This window comes from Ictidomys tridecemlineatus, chromosome 1 (assembly GCF_052094955.1).
Source record: "Ictidomys tridecemlineatus isolate mIctTri1 chromosome 1, mIctTri1.hap1, whole genome shotgun sequence".
NCBI classification, from domain to species: Eukaryota; Metazoa; Chordata; class Mammalia; order Rodentia; family Sciuridae; genus Ictidomys; species Ictidomys tridecemlineatus.
This window is the reverse complement of record NC_135477.1, coordinates 25,729,717-25,755,507: the sequence shown is the minus strand read 5'-3', so window position 1 is coordinate 25,755,507 and position 25,791 is coordinate 25,729,717. Positions and strand designations below refer to the sequence as shown.

Sequence of the window (25,791 nt, the reverse complement as noted above, 5' to 3'; positions counted from 1 at the left end):
GAAATCTTTGTTTAAAGTGGCATTCGTTTTTTTACGGCCTGTTACAGTCTCTGTAACAATCATTTCTTAAGTCTGAACGTTTTATTTCCAGGAATCCATTTATATAAAACTATGTTTAGACTTAATTAAGGAACGATTCTTACAAAGCTTGTAAATAGCCAGGAAAAAAGGGACGGAAAATAAAACTGACATTCACATTTAACAAAATGATTGTTACAAGGTATGTAATAAGCTATAAAAATACAATAAAGTCCTTTTTATAAGAGTTCATATTTTTTGATCCTTGTTTTCTAAAGGTATTTAAGAAAAATATCAAAGCTTTGCAAATTGACATCTGTTTTGTTGAATGGACTAGTGATAATTTTTGTTGTTTGTTTATAACTGATAGTGTAGGAGTTCTACCTGTCTGGTTAGTATGTTTTCTTTGAAATACTTCATAATCATTTTAGTTTAGATGAGAATGTAAATTTTACAATGTGCTGTGATGGAAACAAGACCTGATTCTCTGATTCTACTTTCTAAAAGTCGTTAAGGTGTTGAATAAGTTGCATGAATCTTTTTGAGTTTCATTTTCCTTATCTGGAAAGCAAAGACAGTACCTACTTTTGTATCAAAGAGCTGTTATAAGGACTAAGTGAAATTTTAAGTAGTGAAAATATTTGAAAGTTATAAACTGTGTAAGCATCTAAGGTTATGTTTCTCTCTGTCTCTGTCTCTGTGTGTGTGTGTCTCTCTCTCTTTTTTTTTTGTACTGTGATTTGGACTCAAGGGTGCTTTATCAATGAATTACATCTCGGTCCCTTTTTCTTTTTGAGATAAGGCTTTGCTAAGTTGCTTGAGAGTCTTGCTAAGTTGCTGAGGCTGATGTTGAATTTGAGATCCTCTCACCTCAGCGTCCCAAATTGCTGGGATTACAGGTGTGTGCTGCCTGCTGGCTAATGTGTTTTAAAAATGGACTGTATACTTTTAGGGTCTTCTAGGTATTGAATCATATCATCAGCAAATAGTACCAATTTGAGTTCTTCCTTTCCTATGTATAACCCTTTAATTTCATCTGTCTAATTGCTCTGGTCAGTGTTTCAAGAAAATGGATGGAGTTAGAGAAAATAATGCTAAGTGAAGTTAGCCAATCCCAAAAAAACAAATGCCAAATGTTTTCTTTGATATATGGAGGCTGATTCATAGTGGGATAGGGAGAGGGAGCATTGGAGGAATAGACGAACTCTAGATAGGGCCGAGGGGTTGGAGGGGAAGGGAGGAAGCATGGGTTATTAATGAGGGTGGAAAGTGATGATCATTATAATCCAAAGTACATGTATGAAAACATGAATTGGTGTGAGTATACTTTGTATACAACCAGAGATATGAGAAATTGTGCTCTATACGTGCAATAAGCATTGTAATGCATTCTGCTGTCATATATAAATAAAAAATTTAAAAAAAGTTGGACTGTATAAAATTTCTTTTAGTTAGACCCTTTTCTTATTTGTGCATTTAGTCATGTAAATGTGCACAACCTTTTTGTAAAGACCTCATCATTATTATTTTTCTGTTTTCTTGTATGATTGAAACACTATTGGCATCGTAGATATTACACAGGATTTGGAGACAAGAAGACCTGGTTTCAGTTTCATCTCTCTGACTTATTAGGTATATAGTATTGTTATCTTGAATTATAAATGTAGAAATTGAGGAAAAGAGAGAGTAAGTTACTTTTTCAGAATTATTCAGTTTGTAAATGGTAAAGCCGGTATTCCATCTTAAGATATTCTAGGTCCAGATTGAGTGCTCTTAACCAGTATACTATACTAACCTTGTTCCTCAGTTTCTTCACCTCTAAGATGAATAACAACTGTTATGTCTATTGGATTGTTTTGAGGATCCAGTAAGAGTATATGCATAAAATTAGTGTCAGAATGTACTGTAAATATAAATTATAAATGAACTTTAGAATTAGCATTCATCTTAGAGTAGCTATTGTTGTAGTTGTTTTTGTCATTTTGAACTACAGATATTCCCCAATTTATGACAGTTTGTTTGACTTATGATTTGTTTGTTGGTATGAAACAGTGTGCATTCAGTTCTAACCCTGCTTTGAATTTTGATCTTTTCCTTAGTTATATTCAGTAAGACTCTCTTGTGATGCACTCTTGTGCGGCTCCCAGTCAGCCCATGTGACCATGAATTTAACCATGTATTGTGCTGCTAAACTATGATGTTTGGTAGGTTAGGTACATTAAATGCATTTTTGACTTAATGATTTTTTTTCAATTTTCAAGGGATTTGATTAGGATATAACCCCATCATAAGTCCAAGAACATCTGTATTTTTTTCTTTTATTTGTATTATCTTTAGATTTATTTGGGAGAAATATGTTTTTGAAGAGACGTGTGAGTAGTATTAGTGTTTTTAAAATCTGTAAAAAATGGTGAGAAAAGCACAATGATCTTACATATCCTTCACATGGATTGGCTAATTGTTAAAATTTTGTTACATTTGATTTTTCTTTGTATATTGCTATCTATACTTCTCTTTATAAAATTATTTGAGAGTTGCACACATGCAATACTTACCTCTACTTCTGCTTATATTTTCTAAGAATGAAAGCATTCTCTTTTATAATCACAATACAAGATTCCACCAGTAAATTTAATACCGATAGCATTTTATCATTTAATATATCATTCATAGTCATAATCCTTCACTTGTCCCAGTAATGTTCTTTATAGTGTTTTTTCTTTTCTTTTTAAAATTTATAATCCAATCACATTATATATAATGTCTCTTTGTTTTACTCATGAAATTCATATTTTTGAAGAGTCTGTGGTAATTTTACAGGATGTCCCTCATTTGCATTCATCTGATTGTTTCCTCATGTTTAGATTCAGGTTAAAAGGTTTTGGCAGGAATATATGTTGTGAATTTTTTCTCAGTGTGTCATCTTTGAAAGTACTTCATGTCAGTTTGTTAACATTATTGATGATATTATATTTGATGATTTTATAAAGGTGTACTCACCAGATGTCTTCATTTTAAAGCTATTGTTGAAAGACAAAATTACAATAAATTTAGTTTAAAGATCTTCATTGGCTTTTATTTGCAATTCTGGAATTGGGCAACACTTTTCTATAAAGTAGAATGAGTGTCCCAATGAGCTAAGCAAGGATAGATTGACTTTATAAATAGAAAAGAGCTGAGGAAAGCAGAAACAGAATAAAAATGATTGGATGTTTCAAAGTTACTTTTCTTTCTTTATTTTTGAGTACTGGGGATTGAACTGAGGGGCACTTGACCACTGAGCCACATCCCCAACCTTATTTTGTATTTTATTTAGAGACAGGGTTTCACTGAGTTGTTTTGTGCCTTGCCATTGTTGAGGCTGGCTTTGAACTTTGAGATCCTCCTGCCTCAGGCTCCCCAGCCACTGGGATTACAGACATGCTTGCGCCACAGTGCCCCATACTCTTCAGCAACTTGGTTCAGTTGTTTGTGCTGTTAATAAAGTGAGTAGCAAATTTGTCCTGTCTTAAAGAGATATTTTCACTTTTATAGAAATTAACCAGTTGGTCCTCCTCCCTTGCTTCCTCTATTAGAAATTCTATATGCATCAGGAAGAAGAGGATGACCTTAATATTTACTTTACAGACTAAATCACAGCCTTGAAGCAGCTATTTCTTTTCAAATAAAAAGTTTAATTTCACGCCCTGATTAGTGCTAGTACGTGCAGGTGGATATTTATTTTATGTAGCTAAACTGATCTGCCTTTGCAAATTACTTGCCAGTCAGCAGAACTATAATTTCTTATGAGTAGTTGGTGTAAATTACAATTCTCATTAGTAAGTTTTGTGTGTGTGTGTGTGTGTGTGTGTGTGTGTGTGTGTTTGTGTGTGTTTTAAATATGTATTTATGAGCTGGGGGTGGGAATCACTAACCAAATTTTGGCCAGACTAGAATTTGACTAATTGTTTTTTTCCCCAAAGGCTCAGGGATTGATGAATGTACTAATAGCCCCAATTAATTAGCATTAGGAAAGAAAGATCTTGTTTTCAATTGATTTGAAAATGTACTCGGGATCTAGAAAGAGTTGTTCCTTGTGGAAAAGATCTCAAGAAGAGATTTATTGAGAAATTAAATATAGTTAAAATTTGAGTATATAAAGGACTGGGGGGATACTTTAGCTCAGTGATAGAGCACTTGTCTAGCATGCCTGAGGCCCTGAGGTTCAAACCCTTTCCTTCCAAAAATTCAGTATTTAGAGAGGCTTTAAAAAGTGAGGAAATAATCCTAGGACAAGATACAGAAGATTTGAAATTAGAGGTCAATATTGAATTTTGATTGCTTAACTGAAACCAGAGTGTTTATATATTTATTTATTTTGATGCTGGGAATCAAAACCAAGGTCTTGCTCTACCACTTACCTACACACTCAGCTCCTAAAGTTTTTTTATTTTAAGTGAAACTGATTTTATTGAGTTTGGATTAAGAGTAAATGCAATTAATTAGGAGGAAACAAAGTATACACCATTTCCTTAAGTATGTCATTTATTAGCCTTCTTATCTAAAATATCACCAGATAGGCATGAGGAATCACAGGTTTTAAGAATTTGTTGGAATCATCTAATTCAAGGCTTTTTTTAACCTTTATTTGATCATGGACCTCCCTGAAGTCTTTTGTATGCTAGAAGATCCTTTCCCCAGTCATGCACATGAGCATACATTTTGTACACACTAGCCTTATTTTTTGGTTGTTGCATGAATTATTATTTTTTTAAAGGCGTTGGTATTGATAATTATCATTTCGGCATAACTAGTTGTGATTTTTTAAAAAAAAATTTATTAGTTATTGATGGATCTTTATTTATTTATTTTTTATATGTGGTGCTGAGAATCAAACCCAGCGCCTCACACATGCTAGGCAACTACCCCACCATTGAACCACAACTCCAGCCCCTTTTATTAAGTGTCTCAGCTTCATCGTAAAATGTGATTTTGAGAAGCTAATGAAATGTTGAGTTATGTTGTTTTGCAGTGTCAGGGAAAATGTAGAGAGAAATGATTTGGCTGGTGGTTATTACAAAAAAACATACAAAACCAAACCAAACCAAACAAAACAAAAAGACAAAAAAAAACCTCCTCCTGGAACTTCCTTTTCTTAATATTCTCATTCCCCTTAGCTACTAAGGCAAACAGCCACAGTTTATCCCTGTCTGTGATGATGGAATTTTACTTGTCAGAAATATGTGGATAGATATACTTAAATCTTTGATTACTAGCCTACTGATATTTCTAGGATCTTTCTACTTCCATCAGCTTTATTAAAGAAATACCAAGCAAATGTCTAGCAAGGTCAATTTACCCTAGTGAGTGCACTTTACATCTAGGAGCATTTGAAATAAACTCTTCTATCAAGGTCAACCTTAAACACTGTCAGCATGTTCAGTTATTTATACTTTGCAGTTCTGGGAGACCTGGGAAACATTTATCATTTTCTCTTTTTCTGCATTCTCTTAAGGTATCAACACTGAGAATGCCATCCATCTTGTTAGCTCATTCAAGAAAGAGTATTTTTTTTAAATTTTTAAATTTTAGATCAGTATTACACTTTGACCAAAAGACCTGGTTAGAATTTTATCTTCTAAATCCCATGTGCCACAGTTCATACAAGATATCAGTAAAAAGTGTAATGAAGTACTCTTAAAAATGAGCAGATATATCCAGGTGCAGTGATGCTCGGCTTGGGAGGCTGAGTCAGGAAGATTGTGAGTTCAAAGCCAGCCTCAGCAATTTAGCAAGGCCTAAGCAACTCAGAGAGACCCTGTCTCTAAATAAAATACAAAATAGAGCTGGAGATGTGGCTCAGTGTCGAGTTGAATCCTCAGTATCAAAAAAAAAAAAAAAAAAAAAAAAAAAAGGGACTTTTGCAGAACTCTTGCAAAACCATTGTAAGGCTTTTTCATTTGGTGTTTTCTCTGATCCTGGAGTTTGGTTTGGTTTTGTTTTGTTTGGCCCTATTCCTTATACTTTGTATCAGCACTTTAACTTTGTTATTTCTACTTGAAAATAAACTCCTTGAAGATAAAGTTTTGTCTATTTTCCCCTCTATTATAGCCTAGTGCAAGACACATGGTAGGCAGCAAATACTTGTTTCTTTTTTTATAAAATGAAAAGCAAGTATTTCCTAGTTTCTCTTTTTATAAAATGGAATCTAATGATAAACTGCCTATTTTTCCATTTGAAGTCATTGTAGGGAGTAAATCAAACAATAGTGTTTATCATTTTGATGTCCCATATAATTTTTTTTTCCAGTACTGTGTATTGAAACCAGAGGCTCTCTACACTGAGTTACATACCTAGCCCTTATTATTATTTTTTAAAATTTTGAGACAGGGGCTGGGGATGTGGCTCAAGTGGTAGCGCGCTCGCCTGGCATGCGTGTGGCCCGGGTTTGATCCTCAGCACCACATACAAACAAAGATGTAGTGTCCGCTGTTAACTAAAAAAATAAATATTAAAAAAATTCTCTCTCTCTCTCTCTCTCTCTCTAAAAAAAAAAAAAATAAATTTTGAGACAGGGTCTTATTAAGTTGTCCAGATCCTCCTGCCTCAAGACTTTTGAGTAGCTGGGATTACAGGAACATGCTACTTCACCTTCCTCTATATGATAAATATTTTTTTATTATTTATTTATTTACTTATATGCAGTGCTGAGAATTGAACCCAGTACCTCACACATGCTAGGCAAGTGCTGTACCACTGAGCTATAACCCCAGCCCCATATGATTTTTTTTTTAAGCAATTGTCTAGCATTTTTTTCTAATTTTTCTGTCCCAAGTGGCTTTAAATTACTGTCTAAGGGGTCATGTCAGTTGAAACAGATTAATTATATGTTTTTTAGGTCTTGTGGGCAATTGAATTTTTTTTTTTTTTTTTTTTCTTGGTGGCTCTGGGCATTAAACCAGGGCCTTGAACATGCTTAGGCAAGCACTATACCATTGAGTATATACCTTTAGTCCCTCAAATATGTATTTATTTTTATTTTTGGTACTAGGGATTGAATCCAGGGGTGCTCTACCACTGAGCTGCACCCTTAGACATGTTTACTTTTTTATTTTGAGACAGAGTTTCACTAAGTTGTTGATGCTGACCTCAAACTTGCAACCCTCCTGCCTCATCCTCCCAAGTCGCTGGGATTACAGTGTATATCTCTGTGCCTGGCTCAGATATGTATTTTGATGATTGTAGGATAGAGGTAAATATAAATGGTTCTCTATCATTTTTAGAAGTTTTACTCTTGATTTTTATAAGAACATTGCTAAAAGAACTTGTCCTGAAAGTAGTTTGGATATAACCAGGATTTCTTGGTATGGCATGAAATTTGATTTGTCTTTTAAAACAATTTATGTAGATTATTGTTTATCCTATATGGTAATTACTGCTCCTTCTGTGATTCAACTACTATAATATTTAAGGAGTTATATTAGGCAGAGAAAATAGTATAATTTGAAGCTCTTAACATATTTTTGAATCAGAAAAATGATTCTCAAAAAGAAATATATTCAGGTGGGAAAACTATTTTTTTGAAATTTACTACTTCAGAATATATCTGGTCATCCTTAGAACTAGAGACTTAATTTACAAGCTAAATGGAGTTTATCTAAAATATAGTATTAAGCCAGGTGTAGTGGTGCATGCCTGTAATCCCAGCAACTCGGAGGCTGAGGCAGGAAAATTGAAGGTTCAAAGCCAGCCTCAGCAATTTATTAAGGCCCTAAGCAACTCAGTGAGACCCTGCCTAAAATAAAATACAGAAAAGGGATGGGCATGTGGCTCAGTGGTTAAGTGCCCCTGTGTTCAATACCCGGTACCAAAAAAATAAATTCAGCATAGTACTATCTGCATGTAGAGTTCTTTGTTTCTTCATTTTAGGTTAATAAATTGTCCTGAGTCAATCATCATGTAAATTCGAAAAGGAAAATTGTCCTTATTTCTTAGCATGGTTTAAGCTTTCTTAGTTCGAACTTCACAAAGTGCTTCTTTTTTTCTTTTTTTTTTAATTGTAGTTGGATGCAATACCTTTATTTTATTTATTTATTTTTATGTGATGCTGAGGACTGAACCCAACACCTTGTACATGCTAGGCAAGCACTCTACTGCTGAGCTACAACCCCAGACCCTACTTCTGTTTTATCAGGTATTAGTTTGAGTTTATTCAGACTCTATAAAAATAGCAATGTTGTCATGCTAAATGCTTTAAAATATAAATCCCAGAAACTTGCTGTCTAGAACAATAGCCTCTTAACCCTTCAGAAAATATTTCAAGTACCCATCCTAAATATTTTATTAATTTACAAATTTGAAATTTTATTCATGCCTTGCCATGATTAGCTACTACTATATTAAGGCATAGTATTTACACTTAGGGTAAACATAAACACATGTTTAAATCATGCCCAAATGGTTGTACTGACACTTTTTTTTGGCCCATTTTTTTCACTGATGGTTAGTTCAATATTGCTTTTACTGTTTACAATAACAAATGGGGGCTTGTGCAGAGAAATTAAGAAGGGTCATCAGTTGACATTTTATTTTTAAACTAAATAGTATTCTTTTTTTGGGGGGGGGTGATATTGGGGATTGGACCCAGGGATGCTCTACCACTGAGTTACATCCCTAGCCCCTTTAATTTTCTGTTTTGTGATAGGATTTCACCAAGTTGCTGAGGCTGGCCTCAAACTTTGAGTTCTCCTACTTCAGCCTCCTGAGTTGCTGGGATTACAGGCATGTGCCAAAATACCTGGCTAAATCCTGGGTACACTGTAGGTTTTGCAATAGAAAAAGAATGAATGAAGGAGGGCACCAATGCCTATCCCATTGTGTTGCAGAATTCCCAGCCCTCTGTTTGAATTTAGTTCTTATGTGACCTTTTACCTAATTCAATCTACATAATAAACATTAGAAAAGATGAAAAATTTTTTTTTAGCTACAAACTTAATTTGAAAGTTTCTTTCTTTTTTCTTTTTTCTTTTTGTACTGGGGATTGAACCAAGGGGCAATTAACTGCTGAGCCACATCCCCAGCCCTTCTTATTTCTTTTTTGAGACAAGTCTTGCTAAGTTAGCAAGGGCCTTGCTAAATTGCTGGGTTGGCTTTAAACTTGCAATCTTCCTGCCTCAGCCTCCGGAGTCACTGGGATTGTAGTTCTAATATTTTCCTCCCTATGCCCCAAAGGATTATCTTGTCTGCCTCCTGGCATATGCATAACCTACTTTGGAAACCAACTGGTCTATATATTAAGGGATACATCTTTGTTGCAGAGTTGAGTTCGTTTTTGTTTTCTCAGTTTCTTTTCAAATTTCATGTATCCTTAAAAGATCCTTAAATTAGAAAATTAATCCTTTATCCTTTGAACAAGCATAGCCAGAATAATGCAGAGTTCTTGGCGTGTGTGTGTGTGTGTGTGTGTGTGTGTGTGTGTGTGTGTGTGTGTGTGTGTGTGTACGTACACTTACCCGCATATGTTTGGTATTGCAGATTAAACCTAGGGCCTCACACATGCTGGGAAAATTTTCTACCACTGAGCTACATCTCCCAATTCTTTTTTATTTATTTATTTTTTGAGACAGGATTAAACTAAGTTTGTAGAGACCGGTCTTGGACTTCACAATCTTCTGCCTCTGCCTCCTAAGCAGCTGGGGTTACAGGCATGTGATACTACTTATTAACTTACCTATTTTCTTTCTTTCTTTCTATAATAATGCATTATTTCAATTTGGAATGATTTGAGTAGCAAGTTATTTTTTAAAATTAAAAAAATTATTTGTTTTAATTAGTTATACATGGCAGTAGAATGCATTTTGACACATCATACTTAAATGGATTATAACTTTTTCATCCTTCTGGTCAATACAGTTATTTTTAAATAAAAATCTTTGAAATTGGATATTTTAAGAGATAATTATATAGTGTTTAAGAAAAAAAGGATGGGCGTGGTGGCACATTCCTGTAATCCCAGAAGCCCTGGAGGCTGAGGCTGAGGCTGGAGGATTGCCGAGTTCAAAGCTAGCCTCAGCAAAATCAAGGCCCTAAACAACTCAGTGAGACCCTGTCTCTAAATAAAACACAAAATAGGGCTAGAGATGTGGCTCAGTGGTCGAGTGCCTCTGAGTTCAGTCCCTAGTACCCCCCCCAGAAAAGGAGATTTCTTCTACTTTCCCCCTGCCACAAAATACAGAGTCAGACTGACCAGCTGTGAGTAAAACCAAAGACTACCTCTACTCTAGGAGCAGAAGGGAGAAACAAAGAAGCCCCTAACCCAGAGAGAGAAAAGGTTAAAATTCTTACCAGTGTGGACAGGGCATAACTCATTCTTGAGAAGAGTATTAGGTGATTGTCCTCAAAGACTGTAATTTTCTATGGAGTACATGGTCAGACATGTCAGATCAGGATAGGAATAACAATTTGACCAGTGAGTTCCAGCAGGTGTAACAGATATAGCACAGATAGGAATGCATGCCCACTCAACACAGAAACCCTGGAGATTTGGCCAGAGGCTGTTTTTAAAGGAATGTTCTGGATGAGTCATATAAGTTAGAGAGAATACTGGGACATACATGCACAAGTAATTTACTGATCCTTTTATAGTGCACCACAAACATCCTGCCTGTGTGACTCCAAAAGCATTAGCACCTAAATTCACCTTACTGCATTATAATACAACTACATCATCTTGCTTATAGTTGGCTTCAGCTATTTAGATATCATTGCAAAGTAGTGTTTGTTAGGGAAGTCTAGGCCTCACAAAGTGGGGGTTTGAAGCAGGTTGGAGAGAGAAGTGCTTTGTATTATTCAGTTCAATTAATTTTCACACGAGGGTCTAACTAGCATTAGAATTTATTTTGTCTTTGCTATCTCTTACCTTTTGTTTACACACAGCTTTGCTGCTATGACCTTCTCTTGTTACCTCTAATATAACCTCCCTCTTGTTGGAGCTGCTCATTTTTGATATTATATTAAAGTTTTGCGTTTTCTGGAAAATAGATAAGATACTAAAGAAAAATCCTGTTTGTTGATTTGTTTATTTATTTTTGCAGTATTTGGGGTTGAATTCAGGGCCACCTGCATTCTAGACAAGTGTTCTACCACTATATCTACCACTGCAATTCCCTTTCCTCTTTTTTCTTGAGGCAGGTTTTCTTTAACTTGCCCAGGCTGGCTTTGAATTTGCAATTCTCCTGCTTCCCCAGAAGCTAAGATTACAAGTATGTACCATGGTGTCTGGCTAAGGACAGAAAAGGTCTTGATCGGGCTGGGGATGTGGCTCAAGTGGTAGCATGCTCTTCTGGCATTCGAACGGCCTGGGTTCGATCCTCAGCACCACATACCAACAAAGATGTTGTGTCCGAGAACTAAAAAATAAATATTAAAAAAAATTCTCTCTCTCTCTCAAAAAAAAAAAAAAAAAAGAAAAGAAAAGGTCTTGATCAAGTAGCTGGGTTAAACCTTTCTCTTAAAAAGAAAAAAAAATGGCTAAAATACAAACTATTTAAATGTTATTTCCAAATTTGAAATAGCAGTGCTGTTTTTTCCTTTAATAAAGGAACTTAAGAAAATTATTGTTATGAAAGACCTTAAATTTGTTTGGTTTTATTTTTTTAGAGAGAGAGAGAATTTTAATATTTATTTTTTAGTTTTCGGCAGACACAACATCTTTGTTTATGTGGTGTTGAGGATTGAACCCGGGCTGCATGCATGCCAGGCGAGCGTGCTACCACTTGAGCCACATCCCCAGCCCCCTTAAATTTGTTTTTGAGTCTCAAGTTTATTTAAATTATATTTTACAATTCACCCCACACTACAAAATTATCTCAGATGTGATTAAAATTAAAATAGGTCTTGTTACATTAATTTGTGAAAATTAGTTTTATCCTGTAAAAATACTACAGTATTGTAAATAATCTTTTATATGCCTGTAGGGAACTAATGGAAAAATTAGCAACATTTACATATTTTTTCCTTAAATATATTAATATTTACATAAGTATGTGTATATGTGTATTCATGACTGTTTGAGAGCTCTTTAAAAAGCACTTTCTATGCTCACGTGCCCCAACATAATAGTCCTAGTAATGGATATGGTGATGCAGTTATCAAAATACTTTAATAATTTTAAGCAATAATTGATTTTCTTTAATCTTTTCCATGAATGTGAATTTTTATAAATAAATTTTTATGCTGTAAGTGTATTTGAACTTGATGAATTTGTGCAGAATTCTATCACAAAAATCCTTGAATACATGGTATATTTTAAATTGGAGCTTAGCTAGTATAAAGCCCACAGCTCTATTTTGGTACAAGTAATGTTGAATTACTACAGCGAAGTAAGTAGAATAGAACTGTCTTTATTCTTGATTGTTCTACTTGGGTCAGGTATTAACAGACACTTTCCCACAGGTCATAATCATGATGGTATTGCTATCTTTTGCTTGTCAAAGTCTGTACAAAAATCAGTCACTACTAATGGTAAAACAGTCTTTATATTTCAGCAGATTTCAGGATTCGTCAGTGTTTGTGTTTGATGAAAGTCCTTGTGAAAGTAACTTTTCCCCCAAAAGATCTTAAAACTAGTTATTATATATTTAATTAAAACTCTTTTATAAACTGTGCTATTTGTTTTCTTCATGGGGAAATCCAGTGTCCTTAATAATACAGCCCTAAAATAAAATTGTTTTATATTGGAAAAAAAAAGCAGAATGATTGTGTTGCTATGGCAACTCAAATAGGGAAAATGAAAACAGCACAGATAAACTGCATCCTGTTGTCATAGCAACCATAGTTGTGAAAATGATTAAAGCTAGTCTAGATAGGATGTATTGCAGCTTTAGTCCATTGAAAAGAAATAGTGTAAGAAAAGACATGGAGAATTGGTTTTAGAGAAAAGTTCAATCCCTCTGGTACCACAGATTGCTAGTACCACTGTGTATAGGCAGATCTCCATCCTTTTTAATTATTTTTCAACTCTATTTTGTTGTCTCAGTCATAATGATGCAAAAGATAAATTTAATAACTACATGAAAATGCTCTATTTTTGAATATTTTTTGTAGCAAATTTAGAAATAACACAATGTTATAAAATTTTATTTCTTAAAAATGACTTTTAAAAAAAGGTAGTGTTTTCCTTGTCTCCTCTCTCCTTTCATCTTTCCTCCATTTCTCCGCCAATGCTTAATTTTCATTCTTTTTCATACTCTCTTGGTGTAGCATTTTAGTCTTTTAAGTGTGTAACTGTGACAAACATTTAATGTCATGGCAGCTTATAAAGCATCAAGTATAGCATTATGATCGCATATGAGCAGATGGCTTTGATGGTAAATGATAAGCATCCTGTAGGTGTAAAGAAATTTATTTTAGCTCTATCTTTAAAACTTTTTCTGTAATTAAAGCTTCTTAATTGTTACTTTTTAAAATATTTATTATTTTTTAGTTATAGGTGGACACAATATCTTTATTATTTTTTTAATGTGGTGTTGAGGATTGACCCCAGTACCTCAAGCATGCTGGGAGAGCGCTCTGCGCTCTACCTCTGAGCCACAATCTCAGCCCTTGTTATTTTAAATGCCACCCAAGCATCTTCTACTTGCCCATCCAAGCAAAATGTTCCATCCGAAAGGAGTGGAGACATGTTAGGAATAGGCCTGATGAAAACTGTGATTTTTGTTCAGCAGCTGGCTGCTTGCACAGGTTTTTGTGGTAATGGAAACAGCATCTTTCTATTAAGAGTATTGATCCACTGCCTGGTAGGTACTGTGTAAGAGAAGTTTCCCAGTAACCATGTATTGAAGTGGTTTAGGAGCAGTTTATATTACAAATGAGGTGGAAGAAGATGGAGTTCTGCAAGACTGGATACATGCTATAAATATCCATGATACTGAAGGTTTTTATCTTAAAAATTCATGTCGAAATCCCCATATTTTCCATCCACATTTAATTGTAAATAGTTGAACATTACCTGAGCATGAACTACTTACACTAATACTATTATCTCTTATCCTTTAAATAAACATTTTGTATTTATACTTTTTTTTTTAATATTTTATTTGATATTCTTCTTGTAGCTGAAAACTGATGTGAATGTAAGTCAGTTATGAGAAATAATATTGACTGACTATAAGAACAGTATTTTAGGTAATCTGGAATATTTTTAGAGTCCCAAGTATTAATGCTGATTTTGCTTATATATAAGTTGACTTTCATAAATAGCCTCTTTATTTTAAACATTGCTTAGTTTTTCCTGGCTAATCAAAATCTGCCCTTTTATGTACAGATTTAGGGGAAGAAACTCTTTTTAAGACTGAGAGAGAGGCTGGTGGTGTAGCTCAGAGATAGATCACTTGCCTAGCATGCACAAAGCTCTGGTTCAGTTCCTAGTACCACCACCACCACCACCACAACAAAACAGAAAAATATGGAAGAAGAGAGAGCTAGTGATGTCTATCTTTCTTTTAAGGATTTTGAAAAGCTCATTTTTCTTTGCTATCATTTAATGGTCATATATGACTCATGACTTAGGTCACAAGTGTTATTAGTCTATTTAATGGTTCAGATACCAGGCAAAGTAACATTTCAAAGAATCCGTTAACTGGTTATCTAATATTGTGTAAAGGAGTTTGGGAAATGAAAGCTCTGACGGTAAGTACCTATCCTATATTCCATCATGCCTAGGTATTGTAGCACCATTGGGATGTAAAGATGCATGGATTTGAATCTCTCTTCTAACTTATCTTGCAACAGATTTTTTAAAGCTTGTTTATAAATCTGTAACTATGTTTTACATTAAAATCTGATGTGCTGATTTTTAGATTGGTGACTAAAAGTGAGCAGTATCATTAGGTTGTACGTTTAAGATTTACTAGTTTGTATCCTGGCTTATGACAAATTGGTTTGGAAGATCAGGTTCTTTATTTTCCTGGAAGAAGAAAAATTATTAGGTGTACTCATCACTCCCCATTTCACAATTTCTTGTCACATTTCACTTGTTTCAGAAATATTCATTTTGGATCCTTCTTGTGAATATGTAACTCTTAATACTAATGTCCTGAGAGAAAGGAGAATTTCTTCTCTAACCTCAGTAATAACCACACCATCACAGAAAATGTCCTCACAACATATCAAGCAATCAAATAGCCAATAAATCTATTCTCCTGCTAAATTCCATAAACCGGATGGGGAGGGTAGATAATGTTCATTTTTGTTACTTACCAGGGAACATGACACTTGGTCTTTGAAATGGTTATTTATTTCATATATTGTAGCTGCCAATCAGTCAGAGATTTGCAAATAGTGAAATAAACACACTGCTGAAAAGCGAGTTTCTTTCCTCTGCTGGTTTGTAGTGCCCAGGAAATCAGATGTAAAATGATTGCATTTATTTATGTAGGCATTTATTCTCTTTCTAATGAGTAAGTAATTTTCCTTTCTTTGCTCCTACATAAAAAGTTAAATTAAGGAGTACCCAAGAGGACTGAAAGACTTGGTTTGCAGCCATTGAAATACCATTTGATATCTGGGGATCCTTTCAGGAATGTAGTTTTTTCTTTCCCCTTAAGAAGAAAGCTTCAGATAACTCCCTTTTGAACTCATTTGTCATTGCATCTGTAGAAAAGGATGATGTTTAAGTATAGTTGTGAGGGTTTGTCTTTTCTGCCTAGCAAAGGTTTTTATTCTATAGCTTCTTTTACTTTCTTTGCCTTGGAAGTAAGGGAAGTAACCTCTGATCTCTCCTGGTAGCCCAGTCTGGCTTTAATATGTGGGTTATTAACATAACACCAGGCTTTGTTGAGTCACAGCACTGCTGTGAATAAATGTGTAAACAGGGCACTGGGGTGTGGGGTAAGGTTGTGGGGGTGATTGTTGGTGGTTTGTGTAAACAGGGCACTGGGGTGTGGGGTAAGGTTGTGGGGGTGATTGTTGGTGGTATCTGATCAGTGTTGGAAATGCCTTTCACCAGAATGAAAGACTGTTTCAACTTCTATTTACTCTTCTAGTTAAAATCAAGTTTTCTTTTCTGTTTTTCCCTCATCTTCTTTTCCCTTATCTTTTCTCTTCTTCCCATCCTCCATGTCTCAGAATACATAAAGCTTAATCCTCCCAATGAGCACTGTGATCATTTGAAATTTGTGTATAGGCCAATTTTACATCATCAAAAATTGTTGTGTAATCCCATGATTCCAAGGCCTCAGCTGGCGGCATAGTTATTTCAAATGATATTTAATTTCAATAAATTCTAGGGCAATAAAAGATTTTGGGCAGTCCTTGAAGTTTATCATAATGAGATTTGACTTGAATTTAATACACTGAAACTCCAGTATAACCAAATAATTTTTTGATGGCATAATTTAAAAAGTCTTTAAGTACCAGTATAGGTGAATGAGTTTTTAAAACCTAATCTGAGATAATTGAAATTTTACTGTTACTGAGAAAATGAACACTTCAAAAATATAGGAATTTTCTTTACTTAACATCAGATATTTTTAATAGTGCAGCAAAGAAAGTGTAAGTGAACATACTTTTTATTCTGTTATGGGGAAAATAAAATACCACCTGGATGTATGCATAAATTTGTTTACTAAGTTGGTGGTTTCCTGGACATGAGTATTAAAAATGACATGTTACAAAAAATATGTATCCTCTAGGCATTACTATGTTGCCTAGTAATGATGAATATTTTGTGTGACTTCAAAATTTGTTCCTATTTTATTCTTTAAAATTCAGGAGTCTTACAGTAAAATTAGCCATAAACCAGATATTTACAACTTATTTATTGATACAAACTAAAGACAAATAAAACACAAGTATTTAGTAATCAAGAAGACCACCAACACTAATGTTAGAAAAATTGTGTTGTATTCTGGAGTTCTCATGCCAATGACTTTTAAGATCTTTTGTTTTCTGTACTGAAGTAAATAGTAAGAATGTTTGTTTTAGAGGTTATGAAAAAGAGTCTGTGTATTAATTTGCTTTGGGTCCTTCTAGTCTCTCTGGTAAGTTCATAATTAGGAAGGCCTTTTAAAGAGTATTCTGGTCTCACAGGTACACAGCTCCTCCATATCTGGTAAATCTAAATTCATATGTGAGGAGGTTATGTTTTTTTAAAGCATATTATTTACACAATTCACTGGAATGGCTCCTTTGGAAGTTGGGTGGCTCTCTTATGTAATTATGTACTTAGTAACCCTGCTCTACACAGCAGTAGAAATTCAAGTAAGAATAATTTACGGCTTATGCATAGTTATTAGAATTTTAAAGCATTTGTTTGTTCAAAATTCTAGCTTATCAGACTGTTATATTTGACTAATTGCATACTTAATAAATAATAATGAATAAAATTTATTTTAGAAGGCAACCAAGTTTGAATTTTAACTGAACTAAACAAGCTCCTCCCTACCCTTGCCCTCATTTAAAGGGATTTCCACCCCTTCAGTAAAAGTTTTGTGGTGAAATTAATAATTCCTATTTGAAAAATCTATATTCTGAATATTGGAGAAAGACTTAAATCATGGAACTGTGAAATTTCATTGCTGTAAGTTATTATTAGAAAGATTTAAATCTATTTTACTAGTGAAGAAGCTTAGGTGCATAGAAATTAAGTAAACTGCTCAAGGTCATACAATTGATTTGAGGACAAGTCTCATTCCTGGATTAGTGTTGCACTTTCTCTCAGTTATGACGATTCAACAGTTTATTTCACCAAAAATTTTTTGAATACTTTTACTATGTATGCAACGGTGGGCTTCCAGAAGTTTTTAAGAGCAGTATATGAGTTTGTATGGTATAACAATAATATCAAACTAGTAATATTTTACATTTTAATCTTAATTTGTCTAGTGTTTTGTAATGTTTATAAATGTTGACATGTGGTAGCTAAACCTTTAAGTCTCTTTGTTTTTCTACTAGATTTTAATCTGATTTTTAAAGAAAGGGACTCATTTAGTATTCATGAAGTCAGTCGGGTTTCATTTTGGAAGGCCTAGATTAAAATTTTTTTTCAAGCATTAATGGCATTGTTGGAATAACTGGCTTCCATCATATCTACTCTGGGGATAATACTCATTTTGAAAATATATTTCTAAGTTTATCAGTTAATTTTGATTTTAAGTAACAGATTGTCTCTTTTCCTCTTTCAACAAGAAGGGGCAACTAATTTAAGGGTACAGAACTCATGGAACTAAAAGGGAAGATGTACATTTAGGCCCCCCAAGGACCCAGAGCCAGGCATTAGAATATCTATAGGACTCAATACAACCACCCTTACCTTCTGAGAATAAATCTGACTACTTTGTGGTATATGATCCTTTTCGTATATTGCTGGATTTTATTTGCCAGCTTTTTGTGAATTTTTGCCTGTATGATCATAAGGAATATTGTTTTGTAATCTCCCTTCTGCTGCTGTGGAGCCCAAGCCCATTCAGTGAGTTTTTATTCAGTTTTCTTACATTTTCATTGCTGCTGCTTTAATCTGTTGTTTCTTTGCTGATACTTTTTTCTCTCAAGAGTGTTTGCCCTTAGTTATTGGAATCTTTTTATTCTAGCTGTTAATTCTAACATCTACATCATTTTGATATTGGCATCTGTTGAGGCCAGTTGAAATTTCCCCCTTTTTTGGTATGCAAACCATTTTGGGGTTTGTATCCTCAACACTTTTAATATTATAAATCTCTGAGTTTTGTTTAAATCCAATAAAAATGTTTGGTTTTGATTTATCAGGTATTCAACATAGTTAGGCTCAACTTCTAAAGTCAGACAGCATTCTGTAGGTGTCCCCCCCCCCCAACCCCCGTTTGTGCTGGGGATTGAACCAGAGCCTTAGACATGCCAGTGAACAAATGTTCACTCCCTCTGTAGAAGTTTGATTTCTGTGTTTATCCCATTTTGAAAGCCTTTGAAGTGCCACTGAAATCTATTCCATGTGTGTGCCACATAGTAGTCAACCTGGGATATGGATATTAGTCTGTCTTGACATCTACCCCTGTGCAGCTTGTGGGTAAGCATAGGACTTCCTTAATCACTTTATGGAGTTACTTTTCTGGCTTCATCTTCTCCAAGATCTCCCAGTACTGTTTGGTTCTCTGGGCCTCAGTACTTCAGACAGAAAGTTGCATCTGGGGATAAATGATGAGAGGATGTGGGAGTAGGAGAAATAATGAGGTTTCATTTTCCCTTTTAGGATCACAGCCCCTCTGACCAAAGAGGAAGTTTTTCTTACCCTTCAGAGTTTTAAATTTCTGTGGATTTCTGTGCATACTGTGACTTACATGAAGGGATTGCTTGGAGAGAACAGAGAAAACTTAAAAGAAAAATGGGAGATTTCCACTATTCGTACCCCTTCTTTGCTCCTTGAGCTAGAATTAGTTTTTTCCTGGAACTCTCTTTACCTATACTAATACTTGCTTTTGAGTTTCAGGCTGCAGTTCAGATTGATGGATATTGGAGGAATAATAGAAAGGTATATTTATTATTTTATTATTTTTCAGTGTTATGTCAAATTCATCCCTATCTTCCTGCTACTTTTGTTTTGACTTTTCAGAGTCCTTAAATAGCTGCTTCATATGTTTTGTCCATTTTTTATAGCTGCATTTAGTGGAAAATATAGGAGGCAGTGTGCTTTCTCCACCTTACGTGGAACCAGAACCCTTTTTCATTATCTTTTTGATACTGATTTATGCTAGTCAATAGCATATTTTGCAGGTTCACTCCTTTGAACTTGCTTCCTGGTCCATCTGCTTTTGTAGTAAGTGTGGTTGAAAAGAATCTGTATGCTGCAGTTCTTGGAGACAGTGTTCTAGTTTAAGTCATTAGGTCAAGTTCATTTATCATGCTGTTCATTTTTTTGTTTATTTTGTGAGGTAGCTGAGAGGTACCTTGAAATCTCACACTATGGATTGCAGATTTTTGTATTTTTTTCCCTTTGTTCTATGTACTTTGCCTTTATTTTTCCCTCTTCATACGTGGGAATTCAACCCAGGACTTCCAACATGCTAGACATTTGCCCTGCCACTGAATTTTACCCCCTATTTTGCTTCTTGTATTTTGAACCTTTTTTTTTAATCATTAGCAATATACTTTTCTTATTGTTCTTAATAAAGGGACCTCTTTATCATTATGAAATAACCCTCTTTATTGCTATTTACATGCTTTGCTCAGAAGTATACTTTGATATTAGTAGTCATTTGGTTTTTTTTAATGACTTTTATGATATATCTTTTTCAAACTTTATACATTGTTATTATATCTTTTGAGAATCTCACCAGTAGTGTAAAAGTGTTCCTTTTTCTTTACATCCTCTCCAATATTTGTTACTGTTTTTATTCTTGATGTTTTCTGTTTTTTTTTTTTCCTAGCTGTTTTGTTCTCTTCACATTTTTTTTTTAGTTGGTGCATTTCAGTTGTACATAATGATGGGATTTGTTGTAATGTGTTTGTACATGCACACAATATAACAATATAATTCGGTCAATATCATTCCTCAGAGCTCCCCCACCTCTTCCCCAACTCTCATCCTTTAATAACTTTCCTGTACTGATCTCCCTTTGATTTTCATGAAATCTAGACACACCTTTCTTTTCCTTTTTCCTCACTAAAGTACACATATGAGAGAAAAATAGGACTCTTATCCTGGGTTTCACTTATTAAGTTTAACATGATGGTCTCTAGTTCTACTATTTTCCTGCAAATGACAATTTCATTTTTCTTTATGGCTGAACAAAACTCCATAGTGTATATATCATGTTTTCTTTATGCATTCATCCATTGATGGACACCTAGGCTGTTTCCATAGTTTGGTTGTTGTGAATTGTACTGCTACAGACAAGGGTATGTATGTATCTATCATTGTAGTATGATCGATTTAACTCTTCAGGATAAAAACCAAGGAGTGGTATATCTAGGTCATATGGTGGTTCTATGCCTAATTTTTTGAGGAACCTCCATATTTATTTCCACAGTGGTTTTACTAACTTACAATTCTACCAAAAGTGAAAAAGTGTTCTTATTTATTTGTTTGTTTGTTTGTTTGTTTGTTTTCAGCAGACACAACACTTTGTTTGTATGTGGTGCTGAGGATGGAACCCGGGCCGCACGCGCGCTACTGCTTGAGCCACATCCCCAGCCCAAAAAGTGTTCTTTTTCCTTTACATTCTCTCCAGCATTTATTATTATTTATATTCTTGATGGCTGCCATTCTGACTGGTGTGAGGTGAAATCCCTTAATATTAAAAACTTGTAGGGTTTTTCTTTTTTTTTGTACCAGGGATTGAACCCAGGGGTACTTCACCACTGACCCCTAACTCTACCCCCCTTTTTTGTGGTGCTGGGGATTGAACCCAAGGCCTTGTGCATGTTAGGCAAGCACTCTACCAACTAAGCTATATCCCCAGCCCTCCCTAGACCCCCCCTGCTTTTTTTTTTCTCCCTAGCCCTTTAAAATAAATTTTTTAAAAAAAATTTTGAGATGGGGTCTTGATAAGTTGCTTGGGGCCTTGCTAAGTTCCTAAGGCTGGCTTTGAACTTATAATCCTACCTCAGCCTCCTGAGTTGCTGGGATTTACAGGTGTGCACCACCATGCCCAGTGCAGTGTAGTTTGATTGCATTAACATAATTGTTAATGATGTTGAACATTTTTTTTCACATATTTGTTGGCCATTTGTATTTAATCTTCTTTTTTAAAAAAATATTTTTGTAGTTGTAGATGGACACAATATCTTTTTTTTATTTGTTTATTGTATATGATGCCAGGGATCGAACCCAGGGCCTCACACATACTAGGCAAGTGCTCTACCACTGAGCCACAGCCCCAGCCCTTATATTTCTTCTTTTTAAAAAAATTTTTAGTTGTAGATGGACACAATACCTTTGTTTAATTAATTAATTAAAATGTGGTGCTGAGGATCATCCCAGTTGCCTTACTGAGCTACAACTCAAGCCTTGTATTTCTTTCTTTCTTTTTTTTAAATATTTATTTTTTACTTGTAGTTGGACATAATACCTTTATTTTGTTCATTTATTTTTATATGGTGCTGAGGATCGAACCCAGGGCCTCACATGTGCTAGGTGAATGCTATACCTCTGAGCAATAACCCCAACCCCTGTATTTCTTCTTTTGAGAATTATGTGTTTAATTAATTCACCCACTTAATAATTGGGTTATTTAATTTTTTGGAGTAAAATTCTTTGAGTTCTTTATTTATTTTCTAGATCCTAGTCCTCTCTCACAAGAGTATCTAGCAAAGATTGTCTCCCATAACAGTCTCTCTTTCAATGTTTAGATTTCCAGTGTCTAGTAGAAATATTGTAGATGCTAACCATATAATTTTAAATTTAAAATTTCTTATACATCAAAAAAGTACAAAGAAATGTGAAATTTTCATGAGAAATATTGTAGATGTTAACCATATAATTTTAAATTTAAATTTTCTTGTACATCAAAAAAGTACAAAGAAACGTGAAATTTTCATGATTTATTTTTAAATCCACTGTAGGTTATTTGTAATCAGCACAACGTTATTAGTGATATATTTATCTTTTTTTTATTTTTTTCCACTGTGGTGCTGGGAGTCAAACCCAGGGCTTTACACATAATAACATTAGAACTCTACCATAGAGTCACTTTCCAGTACTCCACCTTTTTAATATTAAGTTTTCAAAATTCAGTGGGTATTTTATGGATATAGCACATCTCAGTTGGTACTATTCATGAATAAGTGCTCAGTAGCCACCTATGACTACTGTTTTGGACAGTATAGGTTAAACTATTAATATTTAGTGTAGTTATTGGAATGGTTAATTTTTTCCCAACTGGCTTTTCCTTTTTAAATTTTTTTTTCTGCCTAATTTTGAATTATTTAAGTTTTAGTTTTCCATTTTATCTTTTTTGTTGGCTTAGTGTAGGTATTTTTATTTTGTTTTGGTTCCTTTAAATATTACCATATGTATTTTTAAATATTAAGGTGAAATTCACATAACAAAATTAAAGTGAACAGTTCTGTGGTGTTTAGTACATTTATAATATTCTGCAGTTGTTGGGCTGGGGCTGTAGCTCAGTGGCAGAGTGCTTCCTTGCATGTGGGAGGCACTGGGTTCAATTCCTCAGCACCACATAAAAATGAATAAAATAAAGGCATAATATTCTGTAGTCAATACTTCTATCTAGTTTCAGAACATTTCCATCATTCCATATAAAATCTCTTGTCCACTAAGCAGTTTATTTCCATTTACTTCATCCAGCCCCTAGCAATCACCAATCTACATTCTGTCTATATGGATTATAAATGGAAGCATATGTGACCTTTTTTCTGTTGTCTTTAATTTAGCACAATATTTTGGGGGTTTATTCGTGTTGTAGCATGTATTGGCACTTCATTTTTTTGTGGCTGAATAATAATTCATTTATTACATACCATATTTGTTAATGCATTCATTTATTGATAAATATTTGGGCTGTTTCCATCTTTTGGTTATTTATTTATTTATTTATTTATTTATTTACTTACTTACTTACTTACTTACTTACCTACCTACCTTTATTTTTATGTGGTGCTTACTTTATTTTTATGTGGTGCTTTTATGTGGTACTTACTTACCTACCTACCTACCTTTATTTTTATGGGGTGCTAGGCGAGCGCTCTACCGCCGAGCCACAACCCCAGCCCTGGCTTTTTAAAATAATGTTGCTGTGGCCCTACGTGTACATGTATTTGAGAACCCGTTTTCAATTTTTTTTTTGGGTATAAACCTAGGAGTAGAATTGCTAGGAGTGATCACATAATAATTCTGTTTAACCTGCTAGAATGTTTTCCACAGTTGCTGAACCAGTTTTTACTCTGCCAGCAAGGTAGTAAGGTTCCAGTTTTTCAACATCCTTGCCAATTGATGTTTTCTCTTGTGGGTTTATTTTGTAATTTGATGTAAAACTCCTTTCCATAAATCTGGATTTCCTGGTATCCTCCTTTCCTGAAGTAACTGGATGACTCTGCTTTTAATTAAAAAAAATATATATATTGCTATCCTAGTGGGTGTGAAGTGTACCTTGTAGTTTTGATTTTCATTTTCCTAATGACTAATGATGTTGAGCACCCTTTTAAATCTGTTTATTCATCATTTGTATATCCCCTTTAGAGAAATACCTATTCAAATCCTTTGGCCATTTTAAAGTTGCTGAGAAAGTTTTTTCTTTTTTTGAGACAGAATCTTGCTATGTTGCTAAGACTGGTTTTGTACTCTTGGACTCAAGTGATCCTTCCACATCAACTTTAGGAATGCTGGAACGACCGGCTGAGGAAACCGTGCCTGGCCTAAGAACCCAGGTGTTTTTTTGTTTCTGGGACTCAAACCCAGGTCCTCCTGAATGCTAGGCAAGTGCTTTACCAGTGGGCTACATCCACAAGCCAAAAATTCTTGATACATTTGGATACTAGACTCTTATTGGACATACGATTTGCAAACCAAAATGCATCTTTAATTCATCACATACTCCCTTGAAATATATCATTTCATATATATTGTATTTCTATTTTCTACTCCTACTCTTTGTTATTGCTATCATATTTTGCTTCTACATATAAAATGAACACCACAGTTCATTAGTATTTTTACTTAAATTATTATTTTTAAAAGAAGTTTGCAGTGAGAAAGTTTTAAAATATTTACTTACATAATTATATTTGCAGCACTTCTCATAGTTTTTATATAGGTTTTATCTATTACTATTTTCTAAATAATAGAAATATATATTTTTCAAAGGTATTTTCTTGGGCTGGGGTTGTGGCTCAGTGGTACAGCGCTCGCCTAGCATGTGTGAGGCACTGGATTCGATCCTCAGCACCACATAAAAATGAAATAAAGATATTGTGTATCCACCTACAACTAAAAGATAATTTTTTTTTTTAAAAAAAGTATTTTCTGCTTCTTCCCTACTCCCTTCTCATTTTTATTTATGGGATACCAGTTATACATACGTTGAACCACTTGATAATTTCCCACAGGTCACTTAAGCTTTGTTCAATTTTTTTTTCCCCTCAGTGATTTTTCTCTTAGTGCTTTATTTCCTATTATCGGTGTTTTTAAAGTTCAGTGTTCTTTTCTTTCACAGTGTTTAATCCTGAATTAAACCCATCTCATGATATTATCATTTCAGGTATTATATTTTTTTTCCATGAAACTTATTTTATCCTTTTTATATTCTGCATCACTTTGTTCATATTACAGCTGTTTTTAATGTTTTTGTCTGCTAATTTCACCCCCCTCCCGCCCCCTGAATTTGTTTCTATTGTCTAAAAAAAATGTTCTCCTCATTATGGGTCATGTTTTACTGCTCCTTGTCTAGTATTCTTAGATTTGATTTCAAACATTGTGAATTGTTTTATTGAAAATCTTTTTTTTTTTTTTCTTTTGGCGGGGGCAGTACTGGGGATTGAATCCAAGGCCTTGTGCAACCTAGGCTAACACTGCCACTGAGCTACATTCCCAACTGTTTTATTTTGATACAGGGTCTTGCTAAATTGCCCAGGCTGTCCTGGAACTTGTGATCCTCCTGCCTCAGTGTCTGGAGTAGCTAAGATTACAGGTGTGTACCTCCATACATCTATTATTTTTCTGCTCTTCCTTCCTTCCTTTCTTTTTTTTTGTATCAGGGATTGAACCCAGGAATGTTAAGCCACTCAGACACATTCTCTGCTTTTTTTTTTTTTTTTTAAAGAGAGAGTGAGAGAGGAGAGAGAGTGAGAGAGAGAATTTTTAACATT

The 25,791-nt window shown here is 34.3% G+C and overlaps 1 protein-coding gene across 14 annotated transcripts in view; it reads left to right on the top strand.

Moving 5' to 3' along the window:
* The window catches only part of Btrc (beta-transducin repeat containing E3 ubiquitin protein ligase), a 209,015-nt gene that overhangs the window by 46,766 nt on the left and 136,458 nt on the right, over nt 1–25,791 (top strand). For 7 of the 14 annotated variants that reach the window (XM_078022905.1, XM_078023239.1, XM_021731886.3 and 4 more), the window contains exon 2: nt 25,537–25,613. The exons of the other annotated variants lie outside the window; for them this stretch is intronic. The gene's annotated coding sequence lies outside the window, so the exon portion shown is untranslated. The remainder of the gene's footprint in view (nt 1–25,536; nt 25,614–25,791) is intronic. 14 annotated transcript variants of the gene reach the window in all.